This window comes from Portunus trituberculatus, chromosome 17 (assembly GCF_017591435.1).
Source record: "Portunus trituberculatus isolate SZX2019 chromosome 17, ASM1759143v1, whole genome shotgun sequence".
Classification (NCBI taxonomy): Eukaryota; Metazoa; Arthropoda; class Malacostraca; order Decapoda; family Portunidae; genus Portunus; species Portunus trituberculatus.
In genome coordinates this window covers 29,062,811-29,087,524 of record NC_059271.1, presented here as the reverse complement: position 1 = coordinate 29,087,524, position 24,714 = coordinate 29,062,811, and positions in this window count along the sequence as shown.

Genomic DNA, 24,714 nt, shown 5'->3' with positions numbered 1-24,714 from the left:
AGTAAGAGCATGGTAATAGCAGGGAGTAATAACTGCACTCGTACCACTGCCACAATCTGCCTCACTTTTTTCCGGACCCACGTTCCACCGTACCTTCCTCTGTTAAGTCCTAATTGATCGCTCAGGCTCTGCTCTGCATTTTAATGGATAGAAATCAGATGAGGAAGAGAGAAGAGTAAAGAGGAGGAGGATGAATATGAGAAGTAGGGCTAAGGAGATGGGTGTTGCACAGAGAGAGAGAGAGAGAGAGAGAGAGAGAGAGAGAGAGAGAGAGTTTTCTGGTTATATTTACTCTGGTAGGATCTTCGTCTTCTCAGAGGATCACTCCAGGTTAATTAATGGGCCTTACCAACCACCACTTCCACTTCCCCATTCTCTCTCTCTCTCTCTCTCTCTCTCTCTCTCTCTCTCTCTCTCTCTCTCTCTCTCTCTCTCTCTCTCTCTCTCTCTCTCTCTCTCTCTCTCTCTCTCTCTCTCTCTCTCTCTCTCTCTCTCTCTCTCTCTCTCTCTCTCTCTCTCTCTTCTCTCTCTCTCTCTCTCTCTCTCTCTCTCTCTCTCTCTCTCTCTCTCTCTCTCTCTCTCTGCAACACCCACCGTTCTTAGTTATTTGATTTTTTTTTTTTCCCAGAATGTGTTAATCGTTTCCCTTCTTGGCTCTCTTTCATCTTCTCTGTCCTTTAGTCGTCACTTTCCGTAACTTGATTATTTCGCCTTTTGATCAGTTCCACTTTCTACACCTAAATAATTTTGGAGTTTTCCTCGTATATCTCTCATTACTGTTGGATTTCCTCTGAGAAATTAGAGCGGAGTTGATAGACAAACGTACAGTTAATTGTTTTCTTTCAATTCGAGGAACTGCTTCCAATATCAATTAAATTCCACTGACCGAAGAAATTTGGAATAAAGTAGTGATGTAAATAGAGTTTGTTCTTTTAAGGTTCCATTTATGTGCGTTTCTGTGTGCTGCTCAGCTTTATATCCGGTGGGTTGTAATTTTTGTTTTGTTTTGCATGGAATTTTGTGTTGTTCAAAGTGTTTTCTTTTTATTCTAACAAATGATAATTCTTGCAAGTAATATTTTTCAAGTTGAACTCTTTCTAACGCATGTTTTTAGGGATTTTGTTTATTTTAACAATGCAGCAGTCTTGTTTTTTACAGACATTTGTTTTAAAATATGTAGTTAAAAAAAAATTAATGCGTCTTTTCATAGCCTCTCCCACAGTGCAAACTGAAATATATATATATATATATATATATATATATATATATATATATATATATATATATATATATATATATATATATATATATATATATATATATAGATAGATAGATAGATAGATAGATAGATAGATAGATAGATAGATAGATAGATAGATAGATGGATAGATACTAGTAATTAACAGTTTGAGAAACACTGAACTAAACACGTTTGAAGCGTAAAGACTCGATGTTTCGACTTCTTCTAGTGGCTCCAATTTGCCTTTACTTTTACGAGTTATTTTCATTTCAAATGAGACTCAGTAGAAAGCATGAGTCTCTTTTCAGATATTGCCACCAGATGTACAGTAACATTTACATGAACATTAACTTGTGTGTGTATATATATATATATATATATATATATATATATATATATATATATATATATATATATATATATATATATATATATATATATATATATATATATATATATATATATATATATATATATATATATATATATATATATATATATATATATATATATATATATATATATATATATATATATATATATATATATATATATATATATATATATATATATATATATATATATATATATATATATATATATATATATATATATATATATATATATATATATATATATATATATATATATATATATATATATATATATATATATATATATATATATATATATATATATATATATATATATATATATATATATATATATATATATATATATATATATATATATATATATATATATATATATATATATATATATATATATATATATATATATATATATATATATATATATATATATATATATATATATATATATATATATATATATATATATATATATATATATATATATATATATATATATATATATATATATATATATATATATATATATATATATATATATATATATATATATATATATATATATATATATATATATATATATATATATATATATATATATATATATATATATATATATATATATATATATATATATATATATATATATATATATATATATATATATATATATATATATATATATATATATATATATATATATATATATATATATATATATCTTCCTGAGAGGATTTTTTACATGTCTTTTTCTAGTAGAGATTACTAGATCTACACAGAATATCAAATTGGGAAGTCATTTATTTACTGCCGCCTCCTCTACTTCAATATGAGAAAATCGGAGAATTTGCGATCCAGGATACGATGAATAGAAATAAAAGTTAGACAGCTTTTGAGATTTCAGAACAGTAAACAATGTTAGATCGGAAACACTTATAGGTTATTGTAAGGAGTTTACATAAGTTCTTAGTAATAAAACAATACATTTAGTGTCTAAACTCAGTTTTACGTAGAAGCCCCGGATAAAATATCGGTATTCGATACAAATGAGTACGTCAATGAGTCTTAACAGAAATAGATTTAATTATCATATAGACACGGAAATAATACAGCTTGTAGACAGCAGCGAACTCACTCCAGTGCAGGCGGCGCCATCGACACTATAAATTATAAGGGGACAAATGGTCGTAGATGGTGAAGGGAGGGATTGTGGTGACGAATGGAGTGCCTCGGGTGGGAGAACACCGAGGAGCCCCGGGGATGGTCTCAGACATAAGTGGAGCAGTCCTTTTATGGAGAGTGCTCGTCCCGCTGTGCTGTGAACGGATGACTGGATGAGCATCTATATACTCGCAATCTGCTCCCTTCCTCAATGTTCATCCAACCATATGTGTGTGTGTAGTATTTGTCTTGTACTCTCTCTCTCTCTCTCTCTCTCTCTCTCTCTCTCTCTCTCTCTCTCTCTCTCTCTCTCTCTCTCTCTCTCTCTCTCTCTCTCTCTCTCTCTCTCTCTCTCTCTCTCTCTCTCTCTCTCTCTCTTTGTAATCCCTCTTTACTGTCTCTTTGTAAATACCAAGGATGTCATTTATCACTCGGGACTAAGAAGCGTGGGAGCCCATCACTGTCTATTGTGTATTTTTTCAGCTGCGGATAACACACACACACACACACACACACACACACACACACACACACACACACACACACACACACACACACACACACACACACACACACACACACACACACACACACTACTAAGTGCATGAAAATTCTTCAGCTCATTTCTACTGGAAATATGTTCGTAAAATACACTAAGAAAAGAAATTGACAGCTTCATACCGCAGGTGACTTGACGCTTTTTCCATCTAAAAAAAATTAACAGGAGAGATATTAAAAAAAAGTGGCAAACTAAACTAAATTGTTCATTATTTGCATGACGTGTAAAATAATACTCAACTTAATCAATAGTTACATTGTATCTTAGTGACAAAAAAATGTTACATAAAATGCTTAAAAATGAATGAAAGAATACGAAAACTGGAAGACCACAAAGAGTATTTTTACTTTCTTCACACTCACGGCCAGTCCACAGCGCTGACAAAGCTCTCACAAGAACTGGCGGCTGTCCTGCAGGCGACGGGTGAGTGCTGGCTTTCCTCCACAGGAAAAAAAGAAAAATCTGCAAAGAAAGAAAAGTGTTTATTTAATTAGCATGAATTGATTGTGAGTGTGGCATTGCACTTACATACGAATGATATTTCGTATCTGTCAAGTGCATAAGGTTTATAATGGTATTTTGACTATTTTCATTTATATCATTAGGCAAATACTGTTAATTAAAGCGCAAGTAGAGAATAATGTCAGTGTATGTGTGTGGACGTCAGTGAATGTGTAACTGATTAAACGTTTTATATAGGTCAATGTATATTCACGATGTAATGTGAACTAAGTCATAGGAAGAGAGACATGAATCAGTGAATGTGGCAGCTCATCAGGAAAGTAGATTAACTAATAAAGAGATTTCCCTTTCTGCAGCAGAATTCATGCTGTGTGCTAATTGGGTAAAATAGTCTTTAAAAATGGCTATAAAAGACAAATGTTCAACACTAGAGTAAAAATACGTGACGTCAAAATGATCCAGTGAAAAGTGGAGAATTGAGACGAATTGCCGCTCGTTATAATTATCACCGCCCTTCATTGTCAGCTGAAGCACCTACTGCATGGCACCTGTGATCCCAGGCCGGTGATTCACCTGTATTAATGCAGACACTGAAAGCGATCAATAAAATAATGAAAATAATTCAGACACCCAACGTAATATGAAGTGTTAAAAAAAATCAAGCATGTTTTTAGTTTTGTGAAACATAGTAAAATAAAAATAGAAATAAATGTTCGCAAAAGAGAATATAGGTTTGTGAAAGATTGTGTCTGGCGTCAGCAGGAAAACTTTGATGGTGAGGCGTCGAAGGACAAAGTTTTCTCTTCGCCACTCAGAGATGAAAGAGAGATATGAATCTTAGCGTTCTGGAGTTACTTTGCGGAAAGTTTAGGATTCCCACAGCGGGGGTCATCTGTTGAATTATTCGGAAGAATGTTGAGGTAATTCTGGAAGTGAGGTGATAGGCTTATGGGGTTGAGGAGACGTTATCTTAAAGCTCATTACACAACTGAGTGGTGATCTATGACAACGCATACACGTACATCTATGACAACATCCACGTACTCGTTCCTCCGTCAGGCGCCCCGCCATCACCTCTGTGTCGGCGGCACATGAACAACTATGTATGAGCGGCAAGGTGAAGGGAGTCGCTATGGAGGATCTGCAGAGGAGCAGCCGGCGGCGAAGACGCTGGATTGGGTGCGTTTGAAGGTGAAACTCAATCTCAGATGCGATGCGACAAGTATGAAATTGGATGTTTTATCATATAAATTTCTTGGGAACTTCATCCAAACATATCTTTGTGTTTGAATTCATTTCGATCATATAACAACCAGAAAATGAATATTTCAGACTGATATTCACGTGCCTTTTCTATGCCAAATGGATGACTAATGAAAGTGAAAATTTGTTTAGATGTTATGCGTACATATTTTTTACTGGAGAGACAAACCCTTGGTCATGGCAGCTGTCACAACAATGTACAGATGTAAGAGTTTCTTAATGAACATTGTAGTGTGGTGGTGAATTCACTCGTCATCATTGACTGAAAAGGTTTGTGTCTCATCGCACTGTCATCCTGTGATACTCTGGTTATCAGCTGTTTTATTCCACATCTTTTCTTTAATCTTTTACAGACAGTTTATTTAGTTGTTTAAATCACCTATATATGTAAATATTTGCTTTTAAATTGTTGTACATTTACTTTTTCTTTAACTTTTTTTTTTATATCTATTAATGAAATGAGAGTGATGTGTCTTTAAGAGTTTTGAATCATGATGCAAATTAAATGTTGCTTCCAATTACTCTTCGTTCCCTTAAATTAAGTTACTCGGAAACCTTGCATTGCAGTGGTTAGAGACACGAAGAGTTTGCAGCTTGTCATAGGGTGGTTGCTGCTGGGCGTGCCGTGCGTCTGGTGCCTCGGGATGGGACTCACTCGATGCTGTTTCGCGGTGTCAGTCTGAAGGCTTTGGCACAAGAAGGAAAGAGACTCTGTCATCTTGGTTTGGTCACGCCGCTTCTGATATTTCCGATGTTCTTTTCGTGTCTTTACTTTGTTTTTATTATTGATGATTGTCATGATATTGATGATGATGCTATTAGTACTAGTACTATATTGCTACTACTGCTACTGCTGCTACTACTACTACTACTACTACTACTACTACTACTACTACTACTACTACTACTACTACTACTACTACTACTACTACTACTACTACTACTACTACTACTGCTGCTGCTGCTGCTGCTGCTGCTGCTGCTGCTATTTCTTCTTCTGTTGTTTCTAGTACTGATAATAATATCAATAATAATGATAGTAATAATAATAATAATAATAATAATAATAATAATATTGATAATAATAATAATAATAATTATTATTATAATAATAATAATACCACCAGTTTTTCCGTAATTCAGATATCACGCAAAATTTTCGCCTCTTGAATTTTTCTTCTTTACTTTTTCACTTTTCTTTTTTGCTTTGTTCTTGATCACGTTATTTGAGCAAAAAGAACACTAACATTCTCTCTCTCTCTCTCTCTCTCTCTCTCTCTCTCTCTCTCTCTCTCTCTCTCTCTCTCTCTCTCTCTCTCTCTCTCTCTCTCTCTCTCTCTCTCTCTCTCTCTCTCTCTCTCTCTCTCTCTCTCTCTCTGTCCTGCAAATATAATTTCTCACATTCGTGACGAGAGAACTTCCATAATTCACTCTCGAGTTCATTTCGAAATTGTGAATTCTTCAACTTCCTCGGTGCGGCTGATTATTCCCAGAGCCTGCAGAGTTGTGTTCGGTCCTCCGTCCCACCACAGCCTAACCTGCAAGACTTACCTGTTTAAACCTTATTGAGAATTTCTTTGCAAGCAATTTTGTAAAAGGACTATACTGTCAAATAGCAAACATCGCTTATGTTGTAGAGGACTTCTTTTAAGTTCGTAATAAGTAATTTCTATTCATGTATCTCCAACGTCGACAGATGTTAAAAACCAATCTTTCTGCCACTACATATTTTTTTTGTGACGTGCATGCAACAAAGACATCTGTATGTATGACTGACAGTGGTGCCAATGGCTGGTTTTCTGCGCGCTAACCGAAGGAAGCTATCAGAGTTGAAACCTTTATGTATTGTATATTGTTTTACACAAGTGTTGTAACACTCGCAGATTTATTCCCGGAGGTTTTGAGGATTAGCCTGTAGGCTTATTCCTTGAACATTGGATGGCCATGTCCTGGGCACGATAGAAATATGTTCTTTCTTCGACACAGAGATTTTCTCTATTCTATTATTTTCTTTTCTTATTTATTTTTTTTATTTCATCTATCAGTCTTTTTTTTTTCTCTTTGTTTTTGCAGTTGAAGCGAAATGTTATTGTTTATCAAATGGAAGCCATCATCATAAGTATTCAAATACAATTGTCACAAGTTGGGAATTGTGTAAACATCAAATTATCATATTTTTTCGTTGTCTGATAAACGACTTAGAATCACATGATAGATTTTGTTATGGCGAAGCACCTGCCTACGTGGGGCTTGAGAGTGAGGCTTGTTGGTGAGGATGGCCGTTATTCAATAGGTGATGTGTCGTTGCTCACAGGGGAAAGGTTCTCCCTTGTCAATAGATTATTTTGAAAAATTGTTTACAAAATGCTAGATGAAGTGCAATAATGACAAGCCTTCCGTATACCATAGTTGTATTCCTGTTTGGGCAAGCAGGAGGCAGATGGCACTCATTTCCGCTTCACATTTAGTAATGGAAAAGACAAAGCATGTCCGGAAGAAAAAGGGAACTGGCAAATGTCAAGGCTGGTGATTAATTGACGCCACGAGCCACCAACTCCACGCCTCCCACAGCAGAGAGTAATGATCATCATGGTGGTGATGTGATGTAATGTCATGATGATGATGATGATGAAATGACATGATGGTGAAAAATGGTATCAATAATGATATGATAATGATGATAATGATGATAATTGTAATTACAATGATAATAGTGATAATGATAATGATTATAATAACAATGATAGTAATGATAATAATAATAGTAATAATGATAATAATAATAATAATAATAATAATAATGATAATAGTAATAATGATAATAATAATAATAATAATAATAATAATAATAATAATAATGAGTGTAATAATAATAATTGTAATAATAATGATAATGATAATAAAAACGATAATAATAATAGTATCTGTATTGATGATAACATAAATGATAATAATAATACGATACTACTACTACTACTACTTCTACTACTACTACTACTACTACTACTACTACTACTACTACTACTACTACTACTACTACTACTAATAATAATAATAATAATAATAATAATAATAATAATAATAATGATAATAACAATAATGATAATATTAATAATAACGCACCTCACTAAGTGATGCCCGCGTCACCAGTTGCTCTATTTCTCCGTGTCGTGTAAGGGCAGGCAGCAGCAATAGTAATAATAATAACAGTATTACGATATGTCAGTTAAGATGTATATATTAGTTTTAAGAAATAAATACAATTCAGTGGTTCAGTTCATGTACCGATAAGGATAACAATTCTACTGGTAATAGATCATACTTCCTCGCTCTAATATGCCGCGTGATTCCCGTAGAGTTGGAGTGACATCGTTGAAGTAAAAGTATTTGTTGTTATTTATCGGCTTTACCATGGAGAGAGAGAGAGAGAGAGAGAGAAAAACTTAATACATATTCCGTTAAAGTTTGTGTCAGGAAATCCCAACCTGCCTAAGACTATCATGACACTTACGGTACGTCTCCCTGCTCTTACCTCGGTGCACCCTGCCTTCCCTGCACTGGTAATCGCAAATTATAAAGGAAGATCAAAGATAAGCACAAAGCACAAGTTGCATGTGTTGAGCGAGGCACATTGCGGATGATAAGTAACCGCATTATATTTCCTGCTACACCAAAGCAAAAAAATGGTAAGCTGTAGGACCAACATGCTACTTGGGTCCGAAACGTGACTTCTTATCTTGGCAGGGAATTAAGAGGATTATTATTGATTTGGTCATTAAACAGAGGGAAGGGGGAAGGTCTTGGTGTGACGCAGACCTTCGTTCGCTTCACGCAGCTGTAGGGATAAGCCCCCATGCACCTTCTGACTGGAAAGAGCTGGCCGTGCTGCTCTCATGAGATTGTCAGTTTGGATTGAAATTTGCAGGTAAACATTATCTTATACCATGAATGTTACAGGTCTGCAGTGGCGTATATCATGATATGTAGAGGGAAAAAAATGTCCTATGTAATGAATTTTATAGGTGAACAATATAACAGTGATGATGATGATGATGATGCACACTGTTTCCTTATGCTACAGATGAGGGAACTGCCTTTCATGGTTGTGTTCATTTGTCTCTGAATGTGCAACAGAAAAGGTTAAATGTGAGTCAGGTTCCTCTGTCACAAACACTTGTCATTTACCATCATATGCGGGTAGGTACCTGACAGACAATATATATATATATATATATATATATATATATATATATATATATATATATATATATATATATATATATATATATATATATATATATATATATATATATATATATATATATATATATATATATATATATATATATATATATATATATATATATATATATATATTAAAACTAACATTAATAATAATATCAGTAAGAATGGTAATCATTATCATCGTTAGTATTACTATTATTATTAGCATTAATATTATTGTTATTATTATTATTATTATTATTATTATTATTATTATTATTATTATTATTATTATTACTATCATCATTATTGTTGATAAATTATTCTTATTCTTATCATTGCTATTATTATTATTATTATTATTATTATTATTACTATATTATTATTATTATTATTATTATTATTATTATTATCATTATCAAATTCATTATTATAAGTATCATTATTATTACTATCATTATTGTTATTATTATTATTAATATTACTATCATTATTATTATTATTATTATTATTATTATTATCATTATTATCAACACTATTATTATTATCATTATCATTATTATTATTATCATCATCATTATTATTATAATTATTATTATTACTCTTACCATAGATATCATTATTATCATAATAAATGTGAAACAAAGATCACACATTTTCTTATCAGATTCACACACACCACCACACACCATGAACGATTAAGTAGTGTCAATATCAGTGTTCCTATGTGAGTTACTAAAAGAAAGCATTACACTTGTTCAATCCAAGTCAAGTTAAAACAAAAGTATCAGCAATTTTCCTTGCTCGCTTGTTACTGTCGGCCCTTGTACGACAGGAAGGAAGAGAGCAATTGGTGATGCGAGCATCACTTAGTGAGATGTGTTCTACAAAGAGCAGGTGCATGAATAATGGACAAATGTCACACTCAGACATGTGCATGTACTACTACAGATCACTCTCCTCTTTGTTGTGTGTGTGTGTGTGTGTGTGTGTGTGTGTGTGTGAGACAGAGAGAGAGAGAGAGAGAGAGAGAGAGAGAGAGAGAGAGAGAGAGAGAGAGAGAGAGAGAGAGAGAGAGATATATATATATATATATATATATATATATATATATATATATATATATATATATATATATATATATATATATATATATATATATATATATATATATATATATATATATATATATATATATATATATATATATATATATATATATATATATATATATATATATTTTTTTTTTTTTTTTTTTTTTTTTAACTCTTTTTTTTTACCGATAAGAACTATTCGCGATGAATTTCCAGCAAAATATCTTTCCTACTTATCAAGCGTAAGGGCGGAAAATGGCAGAAGCAAAACCCACATTTGTGAGTGTGTTCTTTTGTTCTGCCCCTAAATTTGTTGAGAAATTGCTGCGAAGCGTCTCTTTTTTTTGGCGACTGGAAGCTGATCACTTCTGTCGTCACTGTACCCAAAATTGCTAACTTTTACCAGATGAGAATTAGTTCACTTAAGAGTTCACCTTAACTTCTTCGGGGGAGATAATAAGGTCGACTCTTTAGGGATCTATGAAAATTTGATAATGAAGGTCTAAAATTGACTTTTGTCTTTGTTTTGAGTGTTTTAAAACATGCATTGTTGATGATGATTCGTACTTATCATGAGGTAGGTCCGTGTCTTTGTTAGATTATCACATTCCAACTTTCTTGGTGGCATGTTTTGCTGTATTCTACCGCTATTTCCATGCCAACTCTTTCTTAATAGCTGCATGCCTATATCCTCATGCTGGCTCTCTGCAAATAGCGGTGTACTCACTCTCGCCTCTGTCATATCCACTCCATAATCCAAGAGGAGAGACAGTTAACATGCCTTTTTTCTTTGAATCTGTTTTTACCCCTTGTCTGACACTCTTGTGCACACACACAGAATAATGGCGTTTGAGTGTGGATAAAATTTTGGTGCTAGTGTCGCATGCGATAAACAAAGAAATCGTGTGTGTGTGTGTGTGTGTGTGTGTGTGTGTGTGTGTGTGTGTGTGTGTGTGTGTGTGTGTGTGTGTGTGTGTGTGTGTGTGTGTGTGTGTGTGTGTGTGTGTGTGTGTGTGTGTGTGTGTGTGTGTTGTGTGTGTATGTGTGTGTGTGTTTGTGTTGTGTGTGTTGAAGGGAGAAGGAGATGTTGAAAAGGTGATGTGTGACTTTTTCAACTACCGGTTGGTAATATTGGGTTCGTCGTTGGCATGTCGTCCCGACCACGTTACCCTTTGCCGAGCTTCAGTATTCATGACACGAAACAATATCAGATGCACTCTAGCATTAACTAGAGATGTACCGATACCCAAATTTTGGCCGATTCCGATACCGATACCGATACCACCGATACTTATACTACTACCGATACCGGTACCACCAATACCGATACTACTACTTATAGTGATTACTGCACTGGACACCAGGATGAGTTGTTGGACGGCGAGCGTTATCAGATGGGAGGCTTTGTTTTGGGGGATGCTGTAAGTCCTTCTGAGAACGTTTGTGAAATAGGGGCAATTCTAGAAGCTTTTTGAAGCCATTTGCAAAGGTAAATTACTCAGTAATTGGAATGAATATCTTCTCAGTCTTCTGATTCTTGTCAGTTATTTTAAATTCTTACTTCTTACTCCTTTAGCGACCATTTGGTCTTGTGCATTTTCATTATTAATTTTATTGACGATATTTTAGCGATCAAAAATATTTTTAAAATTATTAAGATTGTAAAACAGACACAAAATATTAGCAAAAGAAACTCATTTTGTTGTGTATGTTTCTCTTTAATTAAATCTGACATCCTTTGATATTAATTCATTAGACATTAGTAGACCAATTCAGAAAAATGAGCTTTCACCTAATCTTTTCAATTAAATAGAAAAAGTTTAGTTTATTCTAAATTTCTAGTGTATTGCTATGATCTTAAATAATTAATATGCAACAAATTATACACAATGCACATGATTACAAAACAGAATCGTTACTTTCTTAGTTATGGAATTTTTACATCCTTAGGTTAACACAAGTAACTCAAAAATTAAACTTGCATTAAAATTAATATACATATATAATTCGAGCTTCCACCTATTCCAGTATGATATCTTGGAAAAGGCTACCACTACCACTGTTAATTATAAATCAAATAATAATATGCTGTTATTTACAATAATGCAAAATGCCTATATATATATATATATATATATATATATATATATATATATATATATATATATATATATATATATATATATATAGTTAGGCATTTTGCATTATTGTAGGAGGAGCAGCGTCTGACTGAGAGACAGTGAAAAAGCGTGGTGACTCATGACCGACCGTGTGACAGGATGCCGGAGTTCAGCCTATACGCGTTTCATACAATGTCCAATTTAAAGGTTGTGGCTTATTATCACAGAAAACAGTATTCTATGACATACGGTAATCACCACGGAAACTTAATACGCCGTATTATATTAATTTGGTATCATCAATATCTTATATCGAATATATCACTAAGCAGTAAATTCCTTTTAGGTATCGGAAGTATCGGCATAAAATAAGGCGATACCGATACCGATACCAATACCCAAAAAATGGACCGATACCGCCGATACCGATACCGATACCGATGCATCGGTACATCTCTAGTATTAACTATTTTCATTCCCTTGCTGGAACGCTCTCTGAAGGCCATAACGCTCGCTCTCATTAAAGAACACTTCGTTGCGCTTCCTGCATCATGTCTGTATTGTCGTTACTGACAAGTAATATTTATTAGTAAATATCGCGCAGTCTGTTTCTAAACAAACTTGATCATGCGACACCTGTGTCATGTTCTAAGTTCATTTCATGATTTTTCCTGCAATGTTGTGTGATGTAGAAACCTTGATATATAGTACTTACTGTTTCCTACACTGTTTTACATTGCTCTTCAACAAAGTACACATTTCTTTTATATCACGGTAAAAAAAAAATATATACGCTATCGTCTAAATTTGCGGAGGAAACACACATCGTAAAAATGCTATACTGTGGTTTGAACAAGACCAATAACAACGACAATATAAACGAAGACAGAACAACGAACGGTAATACACGCATGCTCTACGGGTGATTGAATAGGACATCTTGTTATTCTTTCCTCTGTAATCCATTTTGACGACTTATGACTTGTTGAATAGTGAAACCTTAACAAGACGTCATACAGTCATCAAGTCACCACCGACATCTAACACGTCATCCATTCCTTCAAAGGAACTATGCATTCATTCACTGAGAGAGAGAGAGAGAGAGAGAGAGAGAGAGAGAGAGAGAGAGAGAGTGTGTGTGTGTGTGTGTGTGTGTGTGTGTGTGTGTGTGTGTGTGTGTGTGTGTGTGTGTGTGTTTTGGTATTTCTTCCTTTATGCATTCTTAAAAAAAAAAAAAAAGAACACGATGAATCAGAGTAAAAGTGAAAAACAAGAACATGAAGAAACAAATTATGTAAACGGAAGGTACAGAGAAGCAAGGAGTGAAGGAAAGAATATATAGAAAAAAATAATAGAGTAGAGAAAAATGGAGAAAGAAAAGACGAAACAATTAATCAGCAAGAAATATTTATCATCTTTTAAGCATATCACACAGAGAAGTAAGGAGTGAAGAAAAGAATGCACAAAAAAAATAATAGTGAGAGAAATGGAGAAGAAAAGAAGAAACAATTAATCAGCAAGAAATATTTATCAACTTTTAAGTATATCACACAGATTGAAACATACGTGCTTCTATTTACAACAGGTCATACCAATAGCCCATCGATGGCACTGAACAAACACTGCAGTCAGTAGCGAGCGAGGCTGGTCAGTGGCGAGGCTGGCCGGCCGTTGCTTATTATTAAGAGAACACTGGCGACCCTTTCTTGGTAATACCCAGCAGCCAGGTCCTCGTTGGTGCGGAACTTACGGTCAGCAAAGGTTTTCTGAATAAAGAGTGGGCAAAAAATTCAATGGTGTTCGTGAGCCACTCTCAGCTCAGCTTCCCTTTGGTAAACACGCGAATTATTAAACATATCCCCCCAGAAAGTGGAAATACCATTACGAGTCAGAAACTTTTATTCGTACAACTCCAGCAAAGTCGAGGAGAGAAAAACGGAAATAGTTTCGGAATTATTTTTTTGAAGTATGAAAATTGTTGAGAGATTATGCGATTTCATAGCCTGGAGGAGCTGTGTGACCTGAACACGCTAGAAAGAGAGAGAGAGAGAGAGAGAGAGAGAGAGAGAGAGAGAGATGTCAGACAGCTACAAAAAGACAAAGTTGATTTTTTTTTTCTCCGCAATCTCGTCCTTTTTTTTCCCACATCCTCCCTCGTGTTCCATCTCAGAATTCGTCGATATCAATAGCAGAATAATTTATGCCCGTCTTTCTGTTGTCTCCCTTCGATTACCTCAATTATTGTCGAGTGTACCCTTACCTGTATGTTGTCTCAGTCTGTGGTGCCTCATCCATCGCTTTGCTTCTCCGCGCCTTTCCACTTCCCTCCCTCGCCCATCCAGCCAGCCGCACGGGACTTACTTGTTATGAGATGATAATATCATTGGCTGAAGGAAATGGCGACTAACTGAGCGCTCTCTCTGTCTCTCTCTCTCTCTCTCTCTCTCTCTCTCTCTCTCTCTCTGTCTCTGTCTCTCTCTCTCTCTCTCTCTCTCTCTCTCTCTCTCTCTCTCTCTCTCTCTCTCTCTCTCTCTCTCTCTCTCTCTCTCTCTCTCTCTCTCTCTCTCTCTCTCTCTCTCTCTCTCTCTCTCTCTCTCTCTCTCTCTCTCTCTCTCTCTCTCTCTCTCTCTCTCTCTCTCTCTCTCTCTCTCTGTCTCTGTGTCTCTGTGTCTCTGTCTCTGTCTCTCAACTCAAGGATTCTATGTTTCTTAGTCGTACCGGTATCGTGAGAGTTTTCGATTCTGATTTAACTACCAACACTTCCAACACAATTATTTATCCTTCCGTCCTCCATAAGACAACGCCAGCAGGTTCTAGTGTTGAAGGAAGGCTAACAACTCCATGTATGTTTATTCATGTGATCAGAAAAAATTATTCACTGCTTTTTCACATCAATCTATTCGTGTCTCAGTCCGCCTTTTGATGTGATCGTGACATTTCCAGCTACTCTTTACTTCGTTGAGGAGTCATGTCAGGGAGATCTTGGTGACGTGCTTAACTTATGTCCGTGCTTCAAGGGCGGTACGTTTCCTGGGTCGCTGAACGGTATAGTGAAGCTCATCGTGACATCTCCAGGGTTTTGTTGCTGCTGAAGATGGCATTTCGGGACCTTTAGTTTCACGAGTGTCCCTGTGTGAAAACTTAATTAATTGTTCAAAGGTTACCAGATAAGACGAGAGCATATAGTATATCTGTCCATCTGTTACGTTGGTTTTGCTCAATTTTTTTTTTTTATTTTTATTTTGTCTTTATGTTTAACCTCGAATTTTTTCTCAGCTTCGTTGTTTACACCAGTGCTTTCTATCGTCTCTATTTACGTTTGCTCATCAGTAAAACAGTAATTATGTGTTATATTTAGTAAGTAAAGAAAAATCCCACTTGCCTCATGTCTTCATAGTTTGTCTCCATGTCTTGTGCTTTCATAACTATTCAACATCAATATTATCGTAGGTATCATGCTTTCATTGATGTAAAGTGTGCATAGTAAAAAAAAATGAAAAGTGAGGATGTTGTCAGTATTTTGTTCGTTAAATGTCATTAGGAACGAACGAGAGGTATGTTCGTTGCTAATTGATTGAATGATGCTCAAATATTCTGAGGAGCTGTTGATTAGTGGCTATGTGGGAATTTCAGAGAACACAAGAAACAAAGACAGAGATGGGTGATCCACTGTGGCGATCTTTTACGGAAGCAACCGCACAAAAATTAATAAAAGGAATAAACTTTTATAATTTTTCCCTACACGCATCCCCCTAATGCCAACAGCTTTTCTAGGCCTGAGAAACTCTCCTGATGTCACCTAATCTAAAATGGAATCAAAATTTTGGTTGAGATAAGTTTTTCCTGCCATAATTGGCCCTTCAAGCTTCGTTCATCTTTCCGGCTGGGCTTAGGAGAGGGAAATAAAACTTTTCTTCAGCGTCTGGTTAGAGAGTTAAAAGAGCGGTTTTGCAGCAGGTCTCCACAGCTCATGATGATGATGATGATGGTGACGATAATGATGATAATATTGATAATAGATAATGCCTCCAACACTACTACTACTACTACTACTACTACTACTACTACTACTACTACTACTACTACTACTACTACTACTACTTATACAACCACCACTACTACTTATACAACCACCACCACCACCACCACCACCAGCACTATTACCACTACCACTACAGCTACTACTTCTGTGCCTGGAAAGCATACTTATTATATATATATATATATATATATATATATATATATATATATATATATATATATATATATATATTTACTGGTAGTGTTCTCTGTTCTTACACACGTTACCTATTTACAGTAGAACCCGGCGTCAGGATGCATAGGTCCTTGACATTATTATTTCACTGTTGCATTAAAAGGTTTTTCATATTACGTTACTGGTGTCGCTGCAGGTGTGACGAAGCGCTGCAAAATCTCCCGACACAAAGGCTGCCAGATGTGTAGCTTGGTGGAGGCAGAGAAACGGATCGGGGCACAGAGGTATGTGTCAGTGTCTTAATTCCTCCTGATACAATGCTTTCATTTCCATTATTCCAGCACCAATGTAATGAGGAGCTCAGCATTTTGTGATCACTATGCGATTCCTGTAATGAGTAGAATAACATTGTAATAAAACACGAAATCATTAGAGGAGACGAGGCCTGCAGCTTACCGGCCTTGTTCTTTCTTTCTTTCTTTTTTTGACATTTTTTAGTAGAGATTTTTTTTGTAGCGTTGAAAGAACATATATATTCTCTCTCTCTCTCTCTCTCTCTCTCTCTCTCTCTCTCTCTCTCTCTCTCTCTCTCTCTCTCTCTCTCTCTCTCTCTCTCTCTCTCTCTCTCTCTCTCTCTCTCTCTCTCTCTCTCTCTCTCTCTCTCTCTCTCTCTCACACACACACACACACACACACACACACACACACACACACACACACACACACACACACACACACACACACACACACACACACACACACACACACACACACACTTCAAAAGAAGATGGTGAAACAGAAACTTGCTTTTCAGGAATATAAAAAAAAGGAGAGTATTTGTTGATAGATAAAACGACTAAAGAAAAAAGTGAGACGGAGAGGGGACTTCCAATTTTTCTTTCTCTCTTTCTCTCTTTTTCCCTGCATGTGGACATGTCTGGGCGGCAGCTGTGTCAGTCTGGCTGTGAATATGTGAATGTTTGATACGCCACCCGTCACTCATTCGCTCAAATTTGCAATCATTACCTACAGCTTTCGTATTACAGGATAGACAAGGGGTGGGAAAGTTGGACCAGAATTACTAATACATTCTACCACATCTTTATTCACAGGCACTTCAAGAATCGCATAGTTCTGTATTCACCGGACAATTGATAACCCTAACACTCATTACTCATCCTTGTTGCTGTCCAATACTGGACTCTTTTCCAGTGATTATGTGTTACCGCTGCGGCCACCAATATAATAGCACCGCTTTCCCTTTCATATTCATAAATTGCCTTCAAACTTTCCATTCAGTTCCATGTTTTCGCTCAATCCCCCTCTCGTCCTCGCCTCACGAACATGCAGCAGCCTCACCCAGACTAAAACAATACTAAAAACAAAAGCAAAAGGAAGAAAAAAAAAAAGGATAAAAGAAGAAGAAAAAAAAAAGCTGCCCTTCCCAACCCTCTCCCCTGCCTCGTGTACCCATGCAAAAAAAAGACAAGAAGCAACATCGGCAAATTGTGTTTTGTGTGACCCCTCCCTCCCTCCCTTAGGGTTGGCTTGGCTGTTGTTTTGCTGCTTTGTGTCGCTTCCCGAGGCTCTAGCGACTCCCCGATGCAGAACTCCTGTCGTCCAACTTTTGGATACTTGGCGCTGAGCCCAGAACATGTCCCACAATCTGTAAAATTCATCGTAAAGAACGAGAATTTTCACCTTCTTGATCCCTGGACGTGACGCAAAGGGTGACACGATTCTTTTTATTTATCATATACACGTATGGATTGTATGCGCTGGCTTATGTAAAGGTTATTTTTATATGTCATGATTCGAGAACTGGGGAATTCATCGTTATGTGAGATACGAAATTCTACTCTTATCACGGGAAACAATTACTAAAGATTTCATATGTTTTGCGAGTGTATGGAATACCAATTATTATTAATGAAAAAAACAAAAATAAGAAAGCACCACTACGTATTTTCACACACACTATAAAACATTTCTCTCAAAATACTGACACAATTCTACCAGTTTTGTCCGTCCAGTGCGTATACATATAAGCCGTTGCTGGTACGTTATAGAAAAAGTACTACAGTCCACTGCCACCTTGACGTAAAAACCCAGCACAACAATTATTACAAAGAGAGAAAAATCGTATGAAACACCGCAACACAACCTCCATACATTGTAGATAGACTTTCCCTTCCACACACCGACGCGGAATGGAGTTAGTTGTCTTGTCATGCCGCCGCAGGGTGACATGTAGGCACCTGTGTGTTTAGATCATTTTTTTCTAGGATCAAGTTGTTCAGTGATATTTTACCTGATCTGATTGGCAGTTAAAGGGAAGGACCCCGAAGAGCTTAGCAATTATGTAAGATGTGGTTAGTAGTCAGTGGCCGGTTTTAATGCATTGAGGTTTTTGCTGACATGAATGTTATGGCGTTAAAACATAAGGGTCTTTAGAGTTTTTAAGGGGGTTTAAGGGGATTTTAAGTGTTTTTAGTTTTGGGGAGATATTTTTAGTTTAGGGTGTTTTTAGGGTTTATTAAGGGGATTTTAGGGGGTTTTTAAGTTTTTTTATGTTTTTTTTTATGGCGTTAAAATATCAAGCATTAAGTGAGTGAGTGAGTGAGTGAGTGAGTCGGGTTGGAGAATATTACACTAGCCAGTATCAGCTGATGTACCTGAAGAAAATATGAGGAAAGTAGTAAATGTTCTATTCTATTCAGGTCTGGTTGTTGCAACATTATAATAAGATTTAAAACGATACTTCAGAATTTTTGTATTGTAACGCTAAGAAGATTGTCACGAGAAGCGTAAGTGAGGTGTATGAGGTTCATGTGAGAGAGAGAGAGAGAGAGAGAGAGAGAGAGAGAGAGAGAGAGAGAGAGAGAGAGAGAGAGAGAGAGAGAGAGAGCACCCATTCACTTCTCTTTTCACAACACACAAAAACCTTACAGCCAGGCAACTTAATACGTAAAAATCTAAAAAGATAGAGTAGATAGAGAAAATAAGATTACGTGGGGTATGTATTGCTGGAACCGTGCATTGATCCTACCTACACTCCTGTTACCAATGAGAGAAGGAACGTTGAAACTTTAAAGATTGAGGGGAAAAATAATATAACCTGCAGTAATGTAACTTACCATATGTTGCTTTATAAATATTCCAGTCTTTTCGTAATCTATCAAAAAGAAATACACTTGTCATCTGTTGGGGAGCTTGCTAATACTGGAAGTCTTTTGGTTGTATAGCTTACAAAAATATAATAAGAGGAATTGGGCCTACTGCTTGACCTTTTCCAAGTTTTTGTACGCTTCCAAACGAAAAACAGTGGCCTACGTTGATTGGAGAACCTAATCATGGGAGAAATGTCTTGTTAGTTGGCTAGTAAAAAAAAAAACTATGGATGACTGGAATTACACTATAGTACCAAGCGTTGACCATAGCTAGGAGAAGAAGTACCGGGTGAGTGTTTCCTAGCGTGTGGTGTCTTATGGTTAGGGGTCCTGTGGCTCTGTTAACCCCTTTAATACCATGACGCGTTTTGAAATTTTTATTCTGCTGCTATTTGGTGATTTTATACAGATTCAGAAACTTATGTGGGGATTGAAATAGTGAAGACTCTTTGCTTTAGTCTTCTGACCTTCATAAATCCTTCCTAATGTCAATGAAATATTCTAATCATATCCAATCTCGTAATAAAAATGCGTCCCAGTACTTAAGGGATTAACGCCTATACTGCCAGGGCCGCCGAGGTGGCTTGTCTATTAGACTGCCATGCAGAGCCACTCGGGCGGCTCTAACATAACATTTCGTCTTCGTACGCAGTCAGTCATTAAGTCGTATTAACAGTTATAGTAGTTGTAGTAATAGTAGTAGTAGTAGTAGTAGTAGTAGTAGTAATAGTAGTAGCAGTAGTAGTAGTAGTAGTAGTAGTAGTAGTAGTAGTAGTAGTAGTAGTAGTAGTAGTAGTAGTAGTAGTAGTAGTAGTAGTAGTAGTAGTAGTAGTAGTAGTAGTAGTAGTAGTAGTAGTAGTAGTAGTAGTAGTAGTAGTAGTAGTAGTAGTAGCAGCAGCAGCAGCAGCAGCAGCAGCAGCAGCAAAAAAAAAAAAAAATTGAAAGACATAAGAAATTCAGAACATAAAGTAGATCAACCTGTGGCAGTTCTTGTATACATGTTTACTTACGTCCATTCATCCTCCCTATCCAGAAATCTACTTGATCTTCTAAAGTCCGCCATGAAGTAGGCAGCCGCCAATGCATTACTGGCTCTATCCAGGCATCTAGGAACATGTGCATCATGATATTCACGGGCAACAGACGTGCAAGGTCCACACTCCTTATATTATACTGAGCGATGCAAAGCTGCCTTGTCTTGTTTCACTGATCACCTTAGTTTTCCACAATTTTCAAACACCCTCATTTTTTCACTTGCAATCGATGATTTTCTATTCGGATCAAAATCTAAATGAAGATTGAAAAAAGTTTCGGCCAAAATTTTGTGAGGGCCGTGACGGCCTTGGGCGCCGCACTGGGGGAGAAGGTGGCTGTTGGGTCCGGCCTGGGGCCCAAGGCAGCGAACTGGCAGCAGGTCCTTCTTTTCCTTTGCGGCCTCAAGCTTCAGTAATAATCATCCACTTGCAGTGCCTCATACTAGGCAAGGGGTTGCCATAAGCAAGGGATCAATGTCTACCATTCACCAGATGTTGACCAGAGGGGGGAGTCCTTATAGGGAAATAAGAGCTCCTTCCATAGAGTCTGGTGGAGGGTGTCTCTTGATTGTGGTAGCACTGGGCTGAATAAATCGCCATGAACGAGGGCACGCTGTGCACCATGCACTAGACACTGGCAGTACGAGGGGAGTCCTTTAGAGGTGAGAGGGCTCACTTCATGCCAGTGGCTGGGGCGTAGTGTGTGGCACGCTGTGCACCATGCACCAGACACTGGCAGGACGAGGGGGGTCCTTCAGGGGTGAGAGGACTCACTTCATGCCAGTGGCTGGGGTGTGGTGTGTGGCACGCTGTGCGCCATACACCAGACACTGGCAGTACGAGGGGGGTCCTTCAGGGGTGAAAGGGCTTCCTTCATGCCAGTGGCTGGGGTGTGGTGTGTGGCACGCTGGGCGCCATACACCAGACACTGGCAGTACGAGGGGGTCCTTCAGGGGTGAAAGGGCTCCTTCATGTCAGTGGCTGGGGTGTGGTGTGTGCACGCTGGGCGCCATACACCAGACACTGGCAGTACGAGGGGGGTCCTTCAGGGGTGAGAGGGCTCCCTTCATGTCAGTGGCTGGGGGTGTGGTGTGAGGCACGCTGTACGTTATGCACCAGACATTGGCAGGACGAGGAGGGACCTCTACTGATGAGAGGACTCACTTCATGACAGTGGCTGGAGCGTGGTGTGTGGTGGGTCATTGCTCATGGCGATCCGTGTGAGGCGCGGCAAGGTTGCCTCGTCACTGCTCTCACACTCTCGGGACTGGGATGGACCCTTGGGGAGGAAGGGTTCGGCCCAGTACCAACTCTAGAAAGTAGACTTCAAATAGTTTCGTCATGTTTATCGACCGCTTCGTTATCGAGGAATCGCTTCGTGGAAAAACGCATCGTGGAAAATCTATCGCGGAAAATATTATCGTGGAAAATCGAATCGTGGAAAATATTATCGAGGAAAATATTATCGTGGAAAATCGTATCGTGGAAAATATTATCGTGGAAAATCGTATCGCGGAAAATATTATCTTGGAAACTCGAATCGTGGAAAATATTATTGAGGAGAATCGCATCGCGGAAAATATTATCGTGGAAAATCGAATCGTGGAAAATATTATCGTGGAAAATCGAATCGTGGAAAATATTATCGTGGAAAATCGAATCGTGGAAAATATTATCGTGGAAAATCGAATCGTGGAAAATATTTGTCGAGGAAAATCGTGAGGTTGTTTATTTATTTATTTATTTATTTATCTATTTATCATATACTTTATAGTATATATGTACTGTACCATGGTGTTATTTGTACGTCTTGATATTATTTTTTCCACTTATAATTCAGGACAGACTACATAAAAGAGAGAGAGAGAGAGAGAGAGAGAGAGAGAGAGAGAGAGAGAGAGAGTGTTAAGTTGAGTTGCTTATGGTTTACGACTGGCTATTTGAACTAATTCATTAAATTGTGGCATTTAAACCTCTTCCACTATCTTTAATTTCTTAAATATACTTCTCTTCAGCACTATGTAGTGTTTTAACATAACAATTCCACCTAGCAATCCTGAATTAGAGACATTCACGATCATTCTTCCCACTTCCCGTACAAAACATCGTACATAATTATGAACTGCAAACACACATTAGTATAGGGCACGTGCACCAGCAAATTACGCAGATAAAAAAAAAAAATAAATAAACATTCTGCGTGATAGATTCTTAACAATACCAAGTTGTGTGAATAAACCGAGTGACGCTTGAAAGAATATATGCATGCCATATAGCAACATGACTTATAGCAGTATAGTCTATGTCCTACCCGGCTTATATCTTTCCAGCTTTATTCACTTATCCCAAAGACCCAAACATGTGCAAAGACGGCATGACACTTCAGATGTTTGTCCACTTCGCCAATCTCAGTGCTGCCTCGGTTGTCAGGGCACTGCCATCACGGCTGTACATTGCCTGCAACCTGATAGTGTCTGACCGAGGCGTACGACCTTTAACTCGCAGCAAGCATGCGAGGGGAAGGCAGCAAGAACGCTGAAACAATCCCGCTCCGGAACAGGACTCGTAACAGTATCCATCGGGCCGAACTCTTCTGTAATGTCTAAATCCCTCCTCCCTCGCTCCAATACTTTTGAACTTACGACCCTGTTACCTTTGTTCCGCCAGCTTGTATTCAACAGTGATGGCTTCAACCGGATAAGTTGCCAGGCTGCCTTATCGCTTGTCGTATATTTCACCCCTTATTTTCGTACCCGTTCGTGACCTTCCTGTGTTCTGTGTTTGAAGGCTGCCATCGAGGGGGCGAGATGGACCTGTCATGGTGCCACGGCTGCGGGAAACGAGGATGACCATCGCTACTCCAACGAAGCGTTGCAACGTAGATTAGAAAATGTGATTAATTCAGCCTCGGTTTTGAGACATGTATGTGAAATTAAATAAAGGTATTATATATATATATATATATATATATATATATATATATATATATATATATATATATATATATATATATAATTAACTGTATAAAATAGGATTTCATCTGAATGGTTACGATTTTATACAATCGCTTGTTCATCTATGTATTATGCATTTGTTGTAAATTATTACCAATATTTCATTTCATGGAGACTACAGAAAATATGTTGAATTTTTTAAAATATTTATTAAGTCTTGAAAAATATATTTGTCATTAATCTTGCTACTTTACTTTACGAAGGACGTCCGAGATGCATAATTTTTTTTTGTACTGAGTTTACTTAGTTTCTGCTGTTTTGTCATTGAAAAAGAATTGATTAACAGTCAGGTAATGCAGGAACTATAGATAGATGGTGCTGCAGAGAATAGCTCCTTTTAAGAAACCAGACCACGTGTTGCATAATCCTTTCCCAGTTACAACAAGACGCAAGACAATGAGTAACTATTCGCAGCAGAAATTAAGCAAGGAAGCAGAAGTTTATCATGGATATATATAAATTGAAAACACAGTAATCTTTGAATTAAGCAGCGCAGTGTCAAGGTCAACAAGCGATCCCTCGGAAACATGGCATCGTTCCAAGCAACAACAGACAAGTAATTGGTAGTTGTCTTGTTCGAAACGGCAAATCCACACGCTATAGTCTGTCTGTCGTTGTTTTGTGCAATAACGTAACCTGTTATTGTGTTACGACTCACCCAAGAGAGAGAGAGAGAGAGAGGACTGAGGGAGGTTATGTGTTTAGGTCTGTGTGTGTTAGCTTAGTTATTAAAAATAATGTATGACAAAAACTGTAAATAAAATA